The sequence below is a fragment of the Barbus barbus genome, assembly GCF_936440315.1.
Source record: "Barbus barbus genome assembly, chromosome: 37".
NCBI classification, from domain to species: Eukaryota; Metazoa; Chordata; class Actinopteri; order Cypriniformes; family Cyprinidae; genus Barbus; species Barbus barbus.
The window spans coordinates 475,971-495,000 of record NC_136715.1 but is presented as its reverse complement, the minus strand read 5'-3'; the positions used below and the strand labels follow the sequence as shown (position 1 = coordinate 495,000).

At 39.5% G+C, this 19,030-nt stretch overlaps 1 protein-coding gene across 2 annotated transcripts in view; it reads left to right on the top strand.

Moving 5' to 3' along the window:
* LOC306857026 (filamin A-interacting protein 1-like) overlaps positions 1–19,030 on the top strand; it is a 58,174-nt gene that overhangs the window by 30,188 nt on the left and 8,956 nt on the right. The window lies entirely within an intron of this gene.

Below are 19,030 nucleotides of genomic sequence, written 5' to 3'. Positions count from 1 at the left end.
AACTGCAGGGGGTCCAGTAAGGGTCCAGTGATGTCCTTCAGATAAGCCAGAACCAGTCTTTCAAATGATTTCATGGCTACAGACGTTAGGGCCACAGGTCTGTAGGCATTAAGTCCAGTAATGTTGTGTTTCTTTGGGACGGGGATGATGGTGGAGCGTTTGAAGCATGAGGGGACTTCACACAGCTCCAGTGATCTATTGAAGATCTGTGTGAAGATGGGGGCCAGCTGATCAGCACAGATTTTTAGGCAGGCTGGTGACACACCATCTGGACCAGGTGCTTTCCTTCTTTTGTTCTTCCTGAAGACCTGGCACACATCATCTTCGCTGATTTGAATTGTAGGTGTGGGGGAGAGAGGGGTTGCTGGAGGTGTGAATGGTTGTGTGGAGGGGTGTTCTGGGCGGGTGTGGGGTGATCGTTCAAAACGACAAAAGAACTCGTTTAAGTCGTCTGCCAGGTGTTGATTCTCCAGAGTGCTGGGGGGTGGTGTTTTGTAGCTGGTGATGTCCTTCAATCCTAACCACACTGAAGCCGGATCACTGGAAGAAAATTTGTTCCTGAGCTTGTCAGAATAATTCCTCTTTGCCACTCTGATCTCCTTTTCCAGTGTGTATTTGGCCTGTTTGTACAAGACTTTATCCCCCTTTCTGTAAGCATCTTCTTTGGCCTGACGGAGCTGTCTGAGTTTGGCAGTGAACCATGGTTTGTCATTGTTGTAGAATAGATGAGTCCTGTTAGGAATGCACATATCCTCACAGAAACTGATAAAAGATGTTACAGTCTCTGTGAGCTCGTCCAGATCGATGGCAGCGGCTTCAAAAACAGTCCAATCAGTGAGAGAGAAACAGGCTTGTAGATCCCGCTCTGTTTCGTTAGTCCATCTTTTAACAGATCTTAATACAGGCTTTGCAGACTTAAGTTTCTGCCTGTAGGATGGAATAAGATGAACCAAACAGTGATCAGAGAGTCCTAAAGCTGCTCGTGGAACCGAGTGATATGCGTCCTTTATTGTTGTGTAACAGTGATCCAATATATTACTGTCTCTGGTGGGACATGTGATGTGCTGTCTGTATTTTGGCAGTTCACGGGAGAGATTTGCTTTATTAAAGCCCCCGAGAATGATTAAAACAGAGTCCGGGTGTTGTTGCTCACTCTCTGTGATCAGATCAGCGAGTTTCTGTAAAGCTGTGCTCACGTATGTCGCCATTCAGCCAGGTTTCCGTGAAACACAGAGCAGCAGAGTTAGAAAAGTCCTTGTTTGTCCGGGAGAGCAGAAGGAGTTCGTCTGTTTTGTTGGGTAGAGAGCGGAGATTCGCCAGATGGATGCTAGGCAACGCCGTTCTAAATCCGCGCTGACGAAGTTTCACGAGCGCGCCGGCTCTCTTTCCCCGTCTGCGCCTCCTGTAGCGTTTGACCAGAGCTACGGCTCCACCAACTACAATGTCCAGCAAAACGTCCGAAAAATCAAAAACCGGTAAAAGATTTTGTGGTGTGTTCTGCCGAATGTTCAGCAGATCATCCCTGGTAAAACTGATTGTATTTGAAAAACAAAAAACAGGAAAAACAAACAAAAACAGTACAAACACTGAGGAGCAACGCACAATAGCTGCCATCAGCGCCGCCATCTTGGATCGTTTTATATTAACTAAAACTTAATATAAACTTGTTATAGCACTTGCGTATTATTGCTCATTTGTCGGTTTTGATTGCTTCTATTGTCTTCATTTGTAAGCTGCTTTGGATAAAAGTGTCTGCTAAATGACTAAATGGAAATGTAAACGTAAAACTGAAATAAAAAAAACCCATAAAAAATCATTGTTGTTACTTGAAGTATAATAAATGTGAACTGAAATAAAAGAAAATATAAAAAATAACTTATTTGATTTGATCTAGTTGCCAAAATACAATTTCTAATTTTTTTTTTGTTTAACTTGATGAACTAAAATAAAACTAAAGCTGAAATAAAAATAAGAACTACAGTATATAGATTTTTTTAACAAACAACAACTAATAACAATGACAAAAAATTACAAAAACTTTAAGTAAAGCTAAGATTAAAATAGAAATAGAAAATATAATAAAATCTATTTGAAAATTTAAAAAAACTAACTTACTAACTAACTTAAACTAAATTTAAAACCTTACATCTTTAAGTCTAATAAACTTGGTTGTGCAAGTCATTTAAACTTAAATTACATTAAACCAACTTAAAAAAAATCAAGTTAAATTTCATATAACTTATTAAAAAAGTTGAAATTGCACTTATTTTTATCTGTTAAAGTAATGTAAAAACATGATTTTAGGCTTAAAATGATTAATAGATGCACACAGAATTCTCCATGTACTGCATAAATGTTATGCATGTATCTGAATAACCACAAACAAATGCCTTTCAATTTGAGTCTGTGGAATTCAGGATTAAATGATCGTGCAGCGATTTGTACAAATACAGACATGTTTGAAAATAAAAATGTTCTGTTCTGCATTAATATATTATAAATTGCTCTTGCAAAAAGGAATCTGTGCATTTGTAGATCAGGTCACATGATCAGGTTCATTTATTGACGTCTTTTTCGAGTCGATCTTGTTCGGTTCATTTGGATTTTGAGACTTCATTTTCGCAGTTTACAGCATTTTACTTTATGCAGTACATGGATAATTGTGCGTGCATCTATTAATCATTTTGAGTCAAAAATCCTCCCATTGATCTTCTCCTTTGAGTGAACGAACATTAATGCCAAATCATACAGTGCAGACGTGTTTACAGATGTGTGTCAGTGAATGTGAGCTCATTCGGCCCCAGGCCCTTCAGCGCATGATGTAATGTGATTACATATCTGAGATAGAGTGCTCAAAACCACACACTAAACACACACACACACATACACATACACATACTAAACACACACTAAACGCATTCAACACTCACACACTAAACACACACACACACACACACACACACTTGTGCGCTTGCATGCACACGCTCTCTCTCTCTCTCTCTCTCTCACACACACACTCACAAACACACGCTGTGGGTTTTTTAGGTCTTGTTTTCTTCTCCCTCTCACAAATGTGTGTGTTTTTCTCTGGAAAGAGCCGAATGCCTTGTAAGGAGTAGCGCTGGATTGCGGAGGAATCTTCCGGAGTTTCCACAGATGTCTGTCAGAGGAAGTGCTTCGGTGTAACTCGTTCTTCAGCTCGTGTCAGGGCTCACCATCAATAATGCTTGTGTTTGCTTTAGTCTCGCTGCTCTTCTGACGCCCGCTTTCTGACAAATTCATCAAAATGAAGTTTATGCTTAAAAGAAGACTAATAAATGTTTTCTGTCCCCATTGGCAGGTACTTGTTCTTCACTTTGATGAATTTGTATCTTACGTCATTGAGCATCTCGTCAGTGTATCTTGATTTAAGAGTGTTTAGATGTTTACGCTGGAAAACGAGACGTTTCTTCAGCCCATGTTCAGATGTCTGACAGTGTCAGGGTATAATTTGGTTCCATAAAAGGCATTATTTATGTCGTTTCTCGTGTGTGGTTTGAGCTGAAACGAAGACTGACTGAGTTCTGTTGAGGCGAAGCCACATTTCACCAGAGAGGAACCGATGCCTCGCTCACAGTTACATCCCTGCTTCTGTCCAAAATCACTTCATACATATGATCGGCTCATGCATTCACTGGGAATCAAGCCCACGAGTACTGCTGCAGCGACAGGGATGTGTTCGGCTGAAAGAAATAAAAACAGCAATTTAATAGATAATAGAACTGAGCCCAAACAGACATTAAATAGTTCCTTTTCTGAATGTGTGCATTAATAGTGTTTTTAATTATTTTGTTAGCTGAAACAGCTTGAACTGAAATATTTCACAAATAATTGCAAAGAAACATCAGGTAAAACACTGAATTCATAACATTTTGAAGTGAAAACACTGAAATAGTATTTACTTTAAAACTTCAATAATTTTGTTTTGTTTACAACTTTGAAAAGTATTTATAGTGTACTATATATATATATATAAATTTTTTTTTTATGTTTTTTGGGGTTTAACTGTAAATGACATGTAAAACAACAAATCGAATAAAATAGAAAAATATGAAAAAAGCACATGCATAACATTTTTAAAACTATATAAAAGTTATAAAAGTATAATTGAAAAATAAACAGATTTCACCGTTAAAACCTGAAGGTCCATGTCATTGCAGCTTATTGGATTATTTGCTCTTTTGATTACTAACACAAAATATAAAATATTTTTGAAACATTTGTTTCATAAAATGTGACAAAAAACTTCCTAAAAGTGTTCAGGGTTAAATTGTGTCCCTGCAGCACAAAAGCAGTCATGAGTAACACAGGTATATTTGTAGCAATAGCCAACAATACATTGTATGGATCAAAATTATACATTTCTCTTTTATGACAAAAATCATTAGGATATTAAGATCATGTTCCATGAAGATATTTAGTAAATTTCCTACAGTAAATATATCAAAACTTCATTTTTGATTAGTAATATGCATTGCTAAGAACTTCATTTGAACAACTTTAAAGGAGATTTTCTCAATATTTTAATATTGTACCCTCAGATTCCAGATTTTCAAATAGTTATATCCTAACAAACCATACATCAATGGAAAGATTATTTATTCAGCTTTCAGATGATGTAAACATCTCATTTCATTATTATTCTTTTTTCAATTGACTCTTGTGACTGGTTTTGTGCTCAAGGGTTACAATTAGACTTTGAATAACAGATTTATAATGTGATCCCACTTTATGTGTGTTTGCACATCATCCTCATCACGTTTAATAATCTTTAGTTTAATAATAATTTAGTGCTGGTCAACAGCACGACTGTAGTGAACATCTGCCTGATCTGTACAGTGTTCATCCAGAGCTTTACTGTTTGATAGAGAACTCTAAATCACACTCATTCCCTGCGAGACGGCCTCGCTCTGACCTCAGACTCACATCATTCCTGCACTCTCGTGTGCTGGAGAGAACAATTATTGCATTGTTATTATGATTATGTTAACTTCTACAACACCAGAAATATAGCCTTAGCTGCTGACATGGCACAAGCAAATCAGTAATCAATGATCGGTTGAGTCTCCAGCGGTCGTATTCTGGTGAATGGCTTTAGTTTGCGAGTTTATCTTTCCATGTGATTGTTGGTTTTTTAGGTGCCGTTTCACAGACCGACAGACAATGTGCAAAATCGAAATCACAAAGTTTTATGGGCTCACGACGTTTCTTGGAAGCTCCTGTAGAAATGTAATTAGAATCATCTGGAGGAGCGAAAAGCTCTTCTCGCTGTTGAACAAGTTCAGCTCAAAAACCCAGAGCTCTAACACACAGGGACTTCTGCCTCATATCAGCGTCTCGGCGTATCAGAACCTTCTCAGGACTGTAGACTTGATATATTTGACCAAGAAAGACAAGAAAAAGAGCATGGGAGTCTCATGGCCTGTTTGACAACAGCTAACATATAGAATAAGATAGAATGCAAAACAACATCTATAACCTAATCTTGATTTTAGATTAGTTGATTAGATTAGTTGTAAATGTGCTCACCCTTTGGCCAGGATGATCAGGATGAGCGTGTTTCTTCATCAGGTTTGTAGAAATGTGTCTCTGCATCAGTGTCTCAGCAATGGATGCTCTGCAGTGAATGGGTGCCGTCAAAATGAGAGTCCAAACAGCTGATAAAAACATCACAATAATCCACACCACTCCAGTCCATCAGTTAACATCTGGAGAAGACAAAAGCTGAAACTAATCCAGCATTAAGATGTTTCTAACTAAAATACGAGTCGATAATCCATAATAACTCTTCCTCCAGTGAAAAAGTGCATCTCTCTTTGTCTCTCTCATCAAAATCCAGCCACATATTAGTTTAGATCTGTTTTATCTTGTAAACGCTGCTTGATCTGCAGATTTCTCTCCTGATTCAGACCAGAACACTTTTTCACTGGAAGAAACATACATACAGTGTCCTCCATAAGTATTGGAACAGTAAAGACAAAATTGCTCTGTTGGCTGTGGAGTCAAGACATTTACAAATATGATTAAAAGATGAATATGAGACAAAACTACAGAATGTCACATTTTATTATTGGGTGTTTCAACACATAGATGTTTTACCAGTTAAGAAGTTCAGCACTTTTAGAGTTTCATCCCTCTATCTGATGTGAGCATAAGTATTGGAGCAGTTGCCTCACAGGTCTTTCTAAGTGATCAGCTGTGTCCTGCTGCATTAATTCTTCAGATATTAAAAGCAGGGAATGTGTCGTATCAGTTATATCCATTACTTCTGTATTCTGAATCTTGCATTCGATGATGACACAAACCAGGATGAAGATGAGGGAGCTGACTTTGAGAGAAAAGCAAGCAATTTGGATGCTAAAAGAACAGAGGAAGTCAGTTAGAGCTCTAGCAAAAACAAAGGGCATGGAGAAATCAAGAGTTTGGAAACCACCAGCAACACCAGCAACCAACAACGACCTGATCGACTGAGAAAACAACAGTAGATGATGACAGACAAATCATAAAAGCTGTGAAAATGAATCCTAAAAGACGTGTCTGTAAAATCAGCAACAACTTCCAGAAAGCTGGGGTGATGCTCTGACAATCTACTGTCCTCAGGAGACTTTGACACAGAATTACAGATGCTACACAGCAAGATGCTAACCTCTGACCAGCACCAAACATAGAAAGACAAGATTAGAGTTTGCAGAAAAGCACAAAGGTGAGCCAGAAGAGTTTTGGAACTGTGTTTATGGACCGATGAGACAAAGATGAACCTTTATCTAAGTGATGGGAAAGCACTAATGTGGAGAAAAAAGGGAACTGCAATGATCCCAAGCATACAGCCTCATCTGTAAAGCATGGTGGAGGTGGTGTCATGGCATGGGCATGCATGGCTGTCTCTGGAACAGGCCCTCTCAACTTTACTGATGACTTAATGTATGATGACAGTAGCAGAATGAATTTGGAAGGCTAAAGAAATGGAAAGTCTTAGTTTGCCCAAGTCAATCTCCAGATTTAAATCTGATTGAACATGAATTTCAGCAGCTGAAGAGGAGAGTAAAGGCAGAAACTCCCCAAAACAAGCAACAATTGGAATTGTCTGCATTAAAGGCTGGGAAAAGTATTTCAAAGGATGAGAGCAAGAGTCTGGTGATGTCTATGGGTCACAGACTCACTGCTGTGATTGTGTGCAAGGGATCTGCAACTAAATAATAGCTTTTAATCTTTTATATCTGCCTTATGTTCAACTGTCCCAATACTTATGCTCACATCAATGAGTGGGATGAACTCTAAAAGTGCTGTTCTTTTTATTTGGAAAACATGTATGTGTTGAAACGGCTAATAATAAAATGTGACATTCTGTAGTTTTGTCTCATATTCATCTTTTAATCATATTTGCAAATGTTTTGACTCCACAGCCAACAGAGCTATTTTGTCTTTACTGTTCCAATACTTATGGAGGGCACTGTACATCATAGCAACACCCTAGCAACCACCCCATTTACCCTAGCAACCACTCCAAATACCCTAGCAACCACCCGGGTACCTTAGCAACCGCATAGCAACACCCTAGCAACCACCCCAGGTAACTTATTAACCGCCCTAGGAACCACCACAAGTTCTCTAGCAACCGCAAAGCAATACCCTAGCAACCACCCACACACGTTGCTCGTTCTGTTGCAGTGGGGAAGTCGTGGCCTAATGGTTAGAGAGTTGGACTCGTGATCCAAAGGTTGTGGGTTCGAGTCTCGGGCCGGCAGGGATTGTAGGTGGGGGGAGTGAATGTCCAGCGCACTCTCCACCCTCAATACCACGAATGAGGTGCCCTTGAGCAAGACACCGAACCCCCAACTGCTCCCCGGGCGCCGCAGCATAAATGCCCACTGCTCCGGGTGTATGTTCACGGTGTGTGTGTGTGTGTGTGTGTTCACTGCTGTGTGTGTGTGTGTGTGTGTTCACTGCTGTGTGTGTGCACGTTGGATGGGTTAAATGCAGAGCACGAATTCCGAGTATGGGTCACCATACTTGGCTGAATGTCACTTCACTTCAGTGAAGGCCTGAGCGTGAGCGTGATCTATTGAGTCATGCGTCTGTGTTCAAACACGCGCTCAGAGATGAAAGCATCATAAACACACTCCAGTCTGTGGATTATACAAGGCGTTTCAGACAGCAGATGAGTTCACTGATGTTTAGAGGATCTGTAGAAGCTCTGTGAAGGATGAAAGACTCCATTCTGATCTCAACTGAATCTCAGAAACACCTCAGAACAGAAAAGCCTCTTGTTCTTCTGCGCTCGGGTCAAAAACCAGCCGGCGGTGAGGGATTTAAACAAACGACTCATCTCTCATCCAGATTTCTCCCATTGTGATCAATGAAGCTTCTGTTCTTCATGTGTCAGATGGAGCAGACATGATGTCACTGCTGGTTTGTTGGTATAATTATTATGAAACTGTCTCCTGGATTTGAGCTGAAGAGCATTAAGCAGAAGAGTTGCATTTATCAGATTAGAGCTGGATGATGATATGAAGTTATATTTTGTGACTATATAAACAATATTTACTGTATAAACAATTTACTACAACCCGAATTACGGAAATGTTGGAACATTTCTTAAATTTCAATAAAATGAAAACTAAAAGACTTTCAAATCACATGAGCCAATATTTTATTCACAATAGAACATAGATCAAATAACAAATGTTTAAACTGAGAAAGTTTACATTTTTATGCACAAAATGAGCTCATTTCAAATACGATGCCTGCTACAGGTCTCAAAATAGTTTGGACGGGGGCATGTTTCCCATGGTGTAGCATCTCCTCTTCTTTTCAAAATAGTTTGAAGACGTCTGGGCATCGAGGTTACGAGTTTCTGGAGTTTTGGTGTTGGAATTTGGTCCCATTCTTGCCTGATATAGGTTTCCAGCTGCTGAAGAGTTCGTGGTCATCTTTGACGTATTCTTCGTTTAATGATGCACCAAATGTTCTCTGTAGGTGAAAGATCTGGACTGCAGGCAGGCCAATTCAGAACCCGGACTCTTCTACTACGAAGCTATGCTGTTGTAATAGCTGCAGTATGTGGTTTTGCATTGTCCTGCTGAAATACACATCATCTGGAGGGGAGCATATGTTGCTCTAAAACCTTTATATACCTTTAAGCATTCATAGTGCCTTCCAAAACATGCAAGCTGCCCATACCGTATGCACTTATGCACCCCCATACCATCAGAGATGCTGGCTTTTGAACTGAACGCTGATAACATGCTGGAAGGTCTCCCTCCTCTTTAGCCCGGAGGACACGGTGTCCATGATTTCCAACAAGAATGTCAAATTTGGACCCGTCTGACCATAGAACACTTTTCCACTTTGAAACAGTCACACATTTTAAATGAGCCTTGGCCCACAGGACACGACGGCGCTTCTGGACCATGTTCACATATGGCTTCCTTTTTGCATGATAGAGCTTTAGTTGGCATCTGCAGATGGCATGGCGGATTGTGTTTACCGACAATGGTTTCTGGAAGTATTCCTGGGCCCATTTAGTAATGTCAATGACAGAATCATGCCGATGAGTGATGCAGTGTCGTCTGAGGGCCCGAAGACCACGGGCATCCAACAAAGGTCTTCAGCCTTGTCCCTTACACACAGAGATTTCTCCAGTTTCTCTGAATCTTTTGATGATGTTATGCTCTGTAGATGATGAGATTTGCAAAGCCTTTGCAATTTGACTTTGAGGAACATTGTTTTTAAAGTATTCCACAATCTTTTTATGCACTCTTTCACGGATTGGAGAGCCTCTGCCCATCTTTACTTGTGAGAGACTCTGCCTCTCTAAGACATCCCTTTTATGTTACAGACCTGATGTCAATTAATGTAATTAGTTGCTAGATGTTCTCCCAGCCTAATCTTTTCAAAATTTCTGGCTTTTTCAGCCCTAGGTTGCCCCCGTGCCAACTATTTTGAGACCTGTAGCAGGCATCAAATTTGAAATGAGCTCATTTAGTGGATAAAAGTGTAAAAATTCTCAGTTTAAACATTTTTTATGTTATCTATGTTCTATTGTGAATAAAATATTGCCTCATGTGATTTGAATGTCTTTTTTTCATTTTATTCAAGTTTAAAAAAACGTCCTAACATTTCTGGAATTCAGGTTGTGTGTAGTGTATATCGCTTTATGTGAGTTAACTGTATATATGCAGATAAAGTTACATAACTGTTGCTACTGAGAGATTCAAACTTTACAGATCAAACATTATTTGCATTTGCAGGATCAAATAAGAATGTTTGAGGATCAAATACGTAATATAAATAGTTTAAAAGTTAAATTATAATGTTATTTAATAAAATCAATTAAATAGATTTATATACATTTGAAAGGCTTTAAAAGTCTTATAGTTTTAACAAGTTTATGCTTGACTTCAGTTTCAGTTGATTTCTGTTTTCAGACTGAAGATGAGAGACTAGTTATTAACAAATGAACAGTTACTGCTTACTGTGTGTGTGTGTGTGTGTGTGTGTGTGTGCATGTGTTTGTGACATATGAGGACACAAATTTGTTTAATGACAAAGGTATGACACAGTTATTACAAGGAGAAGGTGACTTATGAGGACATTGCCCCATGACCCCATTTTTCAAAAGGCTTATAAATCATACAGAGTGAGATTTTTTGAGAAAGTAAAAATGCATAAAGTTTCACCTAAGTTTAGGTGTAGGGTTGGTGTAGGGCAATAGCACATACAGTTTGTACTAAATAAAAACCATTACGCCTATGGGATGTCCCCACAATTCACAAAAACAAACATGAGTGTGTGTGTGTGTGTTTAAAAAAACTGCCAGATGTTTATATGGTTCTCGTGGCCTGCAGCTGATTACCTGAGAAGAATGACATCATAACTGAACCCATATGAGCTGATGATCTCACTGCGCAGTAGTGTGTGTGTGTGTGTGTGTGTGTGTGTGTGTGTGTGTGTGTGAAATCACCGCTGGCTGTTTTGACTGTCGTTCCAGTACAGAGTTGTTCAGTTTCTAATTCAAACACAAATGTTTGTTTACAGCTGGAACGGAGGAACTGAATCCACAGTGAAATAATATGTCTGATCGGATCTGGACAAAGATTCTATCATTTTTTAAATAGATTAGAGTTCATTATAATCACAAACACAAACTCCACTAATATCAAACTTACACTGGATGCAAGACATTACACAGGACATTTCCAGATAAACACACACACACACACACACACGACCTTTGACCTCAGGCTGCCTGGTTGTGATTGGCTCTCAGGTTGAGCTCTGCAGGACTCATGGGTAATGAACGCATGACATCATCTCCTCTGGCCTTCAGCTGATGAGGAGAACATGAGTTTCCTTACAGACGAATGACAAGCAGCTAAACCCAAACCCTCTCACTCTGAGTTATAATGACTAATGGATGTAAATTCATCAAAATCTGTTTGTCTTTGTTTGCTGAAGATGCGGATCTCCGGTAACATTCAGACGTTCTGATGTGTGTGAGCATCTGAAAACAATTATCTCTCAGCAGAGGCGAGTGTGAGTTCCTTCATGAATATGTCATGATGTTTTACTGAGGAATGTGATTTAAAAGTGACTGAGGAGAGATAGACAGACAGACAGACACACGCGCACACACACACACACACACACACACACTCACACACTCACTCATATCAATCAAAGACACACAGTCAGATTTTATAATCAGAGGCTCAGGCCATCTCATGTGCTCCAGAAATGATAAACTTGGTTTGATTGATTACATCTCTGTATTGATATTACAAAACCAGCAGTGTTTATGTGTATTTTACTTGTTTTAACCGCAGCTGTGTCTTTTTTTTCATGGTGAACAGCACATTTTGGTTGTACAGACATTTAGAGAAACCTCAATATCTCATTCTCATCTCTATGGAGTGATTCGTTTGTCAGGTCAAGCCAAATGTATTTGTAATGCAGTTCATAGGCTTTTCAAAGTCATGCTGTTATGTCTGTACGTGCCTTATCATAGCGCCATTATATATGATGAAATATAAGAATGGTATAAATGATTTTATAACTAGCTATATTGTATTTATTTTGTGTAGCAGATATATCAGTGCACACATCTGAGTGTTCAGTGTAAGTAAACGGAAATAGTGTCTGTTGTTGAACTGAAGCAACCATGAATGAATTATTCACAATAAGATCTACAGCATGTATTAACAAAACAGATGGTGAATTTACCTTTCATGCTGATATCATATGAATATAGTCGGTTGTGTTCTAAGCAAGAGTACGCAATCCTCAAAAAGTATTAATGAAAAAACAATCAGTTGATTTTAATGAATGTACTGTAACTAGTTGTCAAGTTGAGTTTAAAGATTGTGAGTTTAACATTTCAATCAGCAGTCATTTGAGTGACAGTGTTGGAAATATAGCAGATGCTTTGATTGTGATTAGTAAACGTATCGGTATAGAGACTGGACAAATTTCAGAAAGCATTACTATGCGGTGACGTCTGTTCTTACTGTGGTTGTAAGTTACTCATTTGTTGGTAAAGAGTTTAAACAGGAAGCTGCTAGAAAGTCACTTGATAATGCTTCATGTTTGTGAGATGAAAGTGTTGTGATGGGTTTGTTTCACTGAAGCTTCATCTGGAGATGTTGCATAAATCCAGCTCTCCTGGCAGCAGATGTGAGCGTTGCGTCATCGTTCGCTGATCTTACACACATGTGGCTCACACACGCTCATTCAGACACACTGATTGTGATTCTAAATTAAGGAATCTGTGTTGTTTGTGTGGAGGAACAAGGATGTTGCACAAGCAGTGGACAATGTGTTTGTGTTGCCCTGAAACTCCTGCAATCAGAGCCGAGGCCTTCAGATGACTTCCAGATGATAGAGTGAGTGTGTGTGTGTGTGTGTGTGTGTGTGTGTGAGAGAGAGTGTGGGAGAGAGTATGAGTGCATGAGTGTGTGAGACAGTCCGAGTATGTGAGAGAGTCTGAGTGTGTGAGAGAGTGAGTGTGTAAAAGAGTGTGAGTGCTTAAATGTGCGAGAGAGTGTGCATGCATAAATTTGCAGGAGAGACCGAGTGTGTGAGTGTGCAAGTGTGTGAGAGAGTGAGTGTGTAAAAGAGTGCAAGTGTTTAAGCGTGCAGGAGAGTCTGAGGGAGTAAGCGTGTAAAAGAGTGTGCATGCATAAGTGTGTGAGAAAGTCTGAGTGTGTGTGTGAGAGAGTGTGAGTGTGCAAGAGAATGTGAGCGGACAAGTGTACGAGTGCATGAGAGTGCAAATTTGTGAGTGTGTAAGAGAGTGTGTGAGACAGAGTGCATGTGTGTGAGTGTGACATAGATCAAATGTAACTAAATTGATAAGTGTGTGTGTGTACTGGTATTCCCTGCATTATAGGGACCAAAAGTCCCCACAATGTCCTCGTGAGGAAACAAGCTTATAAATCACACAGAATGAAGTGTTTTGAGAATCTAAAAATGCCTGTAGTTTAGTGTGAGGGGTAGGTTTAGGGTTAGAGAGAGAAAATACAGTTTGTTCAGTAGAAAAAACCATCACACCTATGGAATGAACCCATAATGATAGGAATACCTGTGTGTGTATGTGTGTGTGTGTGTGTGTGTGTATGTGTGTGTGTTCTTGAAGATATGCTTTATGAGGACACAAATGTATATATGACATGGGTATTTGTCACAAACTCGGCCTCTGTGGCCCTCCCCGAACACAACCGGAGGGCACCATCACCGGAATATTAACCGAACTGCATTTCCCACAATGCCCTGTACCTGAGACTGATTGCAGCGCAGGTGTTTCCCATCACTGTTACCCCATATAAGCTGCAATCTCCAACAACACACCGCGAAGTCTTGTATTGCCCCGGCTACACTACTGAGCGGTTAGTCTATGTTTATTGATCTACCGTTTACGACCTTGGACTGTTTATCCGACTCTGTGATTCTCTGCTACCTGCCTTTGTGACCAGGGGGCTGTTCCATAAAAGACGCTAAGAAAAGCGGGGATTAAAGTCCAAAACCTGACTTGAAATAACCTAACAAATCAATCGGGACTAAAGCGGTTCCATAAACGACAATTCAAGTTCACGCAATCTGACTAATGCTATCCAGGTTCAGTGAGTCAGGATAATGTGACGTACACGCTTATTCTGAAGCAGCCCTTAATGTCGATCATGGATCAAATCGATCCACCATAGCAAACAGCGAATATTTGTGCTGTTTAACGCATTTGAAACATTGTGTTTTCCTCAGTGCATAACTGATACGTCACAGGTATATTTGTTACATCTGTAAATGTCAGAAAGCCATGCAAATATATCCATTTAGCTGTCAGGAGTGGGCGAGGCTTATGCGAGAGAACGAGCGCTGCGGCGCGCATGCGCGCTACACAGACGGAGCAGAATAGAATACTAGCGCAAGAATTCTGAATAAAATATACATTCTGCTAAAATATGTTGTTATAAATTTAAATTTTTTATTCAGTGATTTTTAACTTTTGATTGTGTTTTTATGCTTTAATGCTTTAAAGAACCATTTTAGATTGTAATGTTTTAATGTTCTAATAACCATAAAAGGTACAGCTGTCATAAATTCAGAGAGAAAGGCTGCATGGCTAGAAACTTCTGATCAACTGCATGCACGAGTAGCAACTATGTTAAAATGGCATTCGCCTACATTTTGGGCACAATACATTAAATACAGTTGGTTGTAGCCTATGTTTTATTTATTTGATTATTTAAGGTGTATTTTCTGTATACTTTTATTTTTGGACCGATAATAAATGAAACTGACTGTATGTGAGAGAGTCAGTGGTAATATGGATGCGTTCCTATTGGTCAGAGTTAGAGGAGCTCAGCTGAGCCGGACAGTTAGCCTGCTCTGGACCAGGTTAGTTTGCCAGCATTAGTTGCCACAGTGACTGAGTTTGAGCTATGGTAATTTTGCTTTCAGAAACCAAATCAAGTGAAAATAAGTCAGAATTACTGAAATAAGCCTGGCTTATTTGGTAAACTTGTTTTATGGAACAGGCCCCAGATCTCTGGGCTGTTGTTTACTTCCCCTGTCTGCCGCCTGCCTCGACTCTAGCCTGGATATCGTTTATGGATTCTGATTTATCTCTGATACCCCTGTCGCTGTGGACTGATCTCTGCCTGTTTGACCCTGTCTTATCAATAAAGCTGCAAATGGATCCCTCTGCCTCAGACCCCTCGTTACAGTATTACAGCGGAAACATGATTTGTGAGGTCACTTCCTGTGAAATACAAGCCACCCATGCTCTTCTGAGATTCACCTGATGTCTGGATTCAGATTGGGAAAGATTCAGTTGAGTTGTGGCAGATAGAAGGTTTAAAGTTCATGAATTAATTGATGATTTAAAGAAACTCAAATATGACACTCTTTTATTTCTTTCAAATACTGTCTGTATTTCCAAACCAATAAAACGATGTAGAAAACACTTTAGATCAAGTGAACAGCTGAAATAGGATTTAAACAATATAGAAGGATAGAACGATATAGAATATATGCAGTTCTATCTATTGTTTTATCTGTCTACTAAAAGTAACACTTTAAGGTCTCATTTGTTAACATTAGTACCTTAACATGAGCTAACAATGTATTTTTACATTATAAATCTTTGATAATGTTTTTAAAAATTATGTGATCTTAAAAATGCAATAGTAACTGTTGAAATTAATGTTAACTGCAGAAGTATTTTTCATTGATCGCGTTAACTACTTAACTAATAAAACCTTACTTTAAAGTGTTAGCAAGATAGCAAATAATTATGAAACAAAAATGATGTAACAACTAATTAACTGAACAGTTTGGTTACATTTGATCTGTCTCTCGCACGTGCACACACACACATGCACGGATGTTTCTCTGTGATTTAGAAATGTTAGTACATTTTTGTCCCTTTGGGTGAATTAATGACTTAAAGTGAGGAAAACCAGAAGGAAATGTTGTAATCCAAAGAAAGTTTCTCATCTCACACACATGCACTGCCTTCCAGAGCACTGACATACAGACTACAGATATTTAACACATCAATCACACACTCTGTGCTGTAACACACACACATATACACACACACACACACGCATGAGCTCATGGCTGTGAGAGGCTCCATATAAGGGCGTGCTGATGATGTCATGCTCTCATAGGCGTCTTCAGTCCGTCTCATTGTTGAGTTTCAGAGCTGGAATGTTCAGATCACTGACACACTGAACACCAGCAGCAGCGGCTCAACAACACTGACCAGGTACGACACACACACACACACACACGCACACATGCAGAAACTCTGACTGCTTGTGGATGGTCTTTAAAATCAAACTAGATGATTTACCTTTAAATGAGCTGGTGGATTGAGTTCTAGTGGTAAAACTTGCATTGCATCAAATCTGATGTTGTTTAAACTCAGCAGAAACAAGCAGCTCTGAGTGAGTGTTCTGCTGGGATGATGATGATCGTTCAATGCTTTTTCATGTCTTTATAAAGTAATAATAGAGTTCACATGTTGGCAGAATCACTGCGTGTTCCTGCAGATGTTTGGTCTTAACGTTTGGTCTTAATTTCATGCCAGTTAATAGTAAATGTATAAAAAATGAGCAGATTTTGTAAAAGGTCGAGGTTATAATTGTTAGATGAATGTCTTCCAGTTTCGTACTGCCATTAATGTCAGTCCTGTTATTAACTTGGCTTTCCTACAGTTATTATCTCCAGTACAGTTGCTCTCCAGTGCAAGTATCTGCTGTTTCTAGAAAAGTCATTTCTGAACTTCATCTCACTAAACAGATTGATGTTTAGATGACAGGAATCTGTCCTGTTTAATTTGACACTGACGGACACGTTCCAGTTGTGGACACTTTTTAAGTGTTTTTGTAAACTGCTTAGTCTTTTAATGCATGTTTAGTTTGCTGTTTTTGAGCATTATGAGTCGTAATAAACCCCGCACGAGCTGATCCGTCTCTGATCTGCTGCCCTCTGCTGGACACAAACACCTCTGAATGTTAGACGAGTCTTTTATCCCATAATGCTTTAAAGATGATTAATAAAAGCTGTTTAATGGTCAGCATTTGAAGGCAAAAATTCTGTTCGGTGAGAGCTCAGTGGCATCCGTTTTTATGCATTTTCACATGTATCACAGAAGTGCACAAATGTCATGACACACAAAACGTTCATAATGTTCAAAACCGAAATGTAGTCGAGTTTTTTGCACGTTCTCTCAGATCATCATGAGATTTCACACACCCTTATTCATGACGTTTAAATCCTTCTCGCAGGCTTTTCCAAGACTTTTTTCCATGGCATAGATTTTTCCTCACTTTTCTCTATAAAAAAATCTGGGCTCTTGGGAGCGAGTCCAAGTCGATCGGGCGGTCCAAGGTTAAAACAGGGAAGGGAAGGAGCGTTTAATGGACGCCTCCTGATTTCCTGAGCTGCTTTTAGGCCGTCATGCATTCTGATGAGCTCAGGATCCCTTTTGCTTTCGTTGTTTCTCATCAGCGTCATGTCTTCACATCAATCACATAGTTGTCTGTACACTGTTTAATCCAGAATCTGTGGTTAGAGGATTGTATAAATGAGAGTCCCAGAGCAAATGTGTGTTTACATGGTGACAGAAGACGTGTCATTTCCACCCGGGGGGGGGGGGGGGGGGACGCTGCTGGGAATCATAGGTTGTGTCTCATTTAACATATTTCTACTATAGGAAAAGTATGTACTTCACTGGTGGGAAAGTACAGCACGGCAGCATTAGGACTTACTACCATGCCATAACATTTCATCTTGATTGATACCATTGTTTTGAACTCTTTGTGTCCGCATCTAGCTAAATTCATTATTTCATAAGTAGCACACATGCATAATTTGAAATCCACTGGAAATAGTATAGTATCCAGGCACGTTTGGCATACTGGTTTCAGTGCACTATATTTTAGAATGTGCTGGCTGTGATCTTGCATACTGTTTTGGACGGTTAATATGTGATGCAGTGATTGCATAAACCTACCATTCCATTGAATTACAAAGAATTGTAGCATCAGGTTGGAGCTTATGAGGTTGTTCAGATCGCTAAATAAAAAACAAGAGTTTGGGTGTATGATTTTGGCCTTGTGATGGCAGATAAGACAGCATTTGTGAGCAATTAGCACAATAGAGTTTCAGTTTTACACACTTCAAATATTGGTTTTCATTTTCCTCTGTTAATGGTGAACCACAAAAGTTTAATGAAGTCACAATGCAAGAGGAACACCATAGATAATTCCAGCATCTGTAGTGAGGATGGCCGGCTGAACGCTTTATGAATGTTCAGTCTGTAAGCCAGTGCTGTAATCTCATCAAATACACTGGTGCTTTGGTTCATGTTCAGTAGGACACTGCACTGTGATTATAATACTGTATTTTTAGAATCCGACTTTCATTTATATTTTATCTCTGTTCTGTTATTTTCATCTTCTGAATTGTTTTATATTTTTTTCTTAACCATATTTTCCATTACCTTTGAATGGCTAAAGCCACGTACGAGTGACACACACATGGAAGCATGTAGACACACTTCTGGATGAGGTGGTTTCATACACCTCGTAGTGCTGACATCATCCTTGTCCACTACTGGTTAGGAGCCTCTGAAAGAGGTTTTGTTTACATAGCCAGTAATGGCCTTTGGAGGAGGGGGAATTCCTTAAAATATAAAACCACTGAGCGAAGGTGGTGGTGTTCATGGGTGTGGGGGAAGAGACAGAGGAACCCCCTTATTAAGAGACTTTTTCCATTTCCACTCTAATGTGCCTTCTGTAGTGCAGGTTGGCAGCTGTGTTCAGTAGTCAAAACACCCTCCACCGCTGGCGGCATTTGGGAGCAGGAAAACTCGCGCCAGCCACCATGACCCCACTTTCTGCCCGAATTTGTACCTCTGGAACACACACTGCCCCACTTTTAGTCAACAGGTTTTAAATTTCCTCCATATATCCTCATATGGCATGGA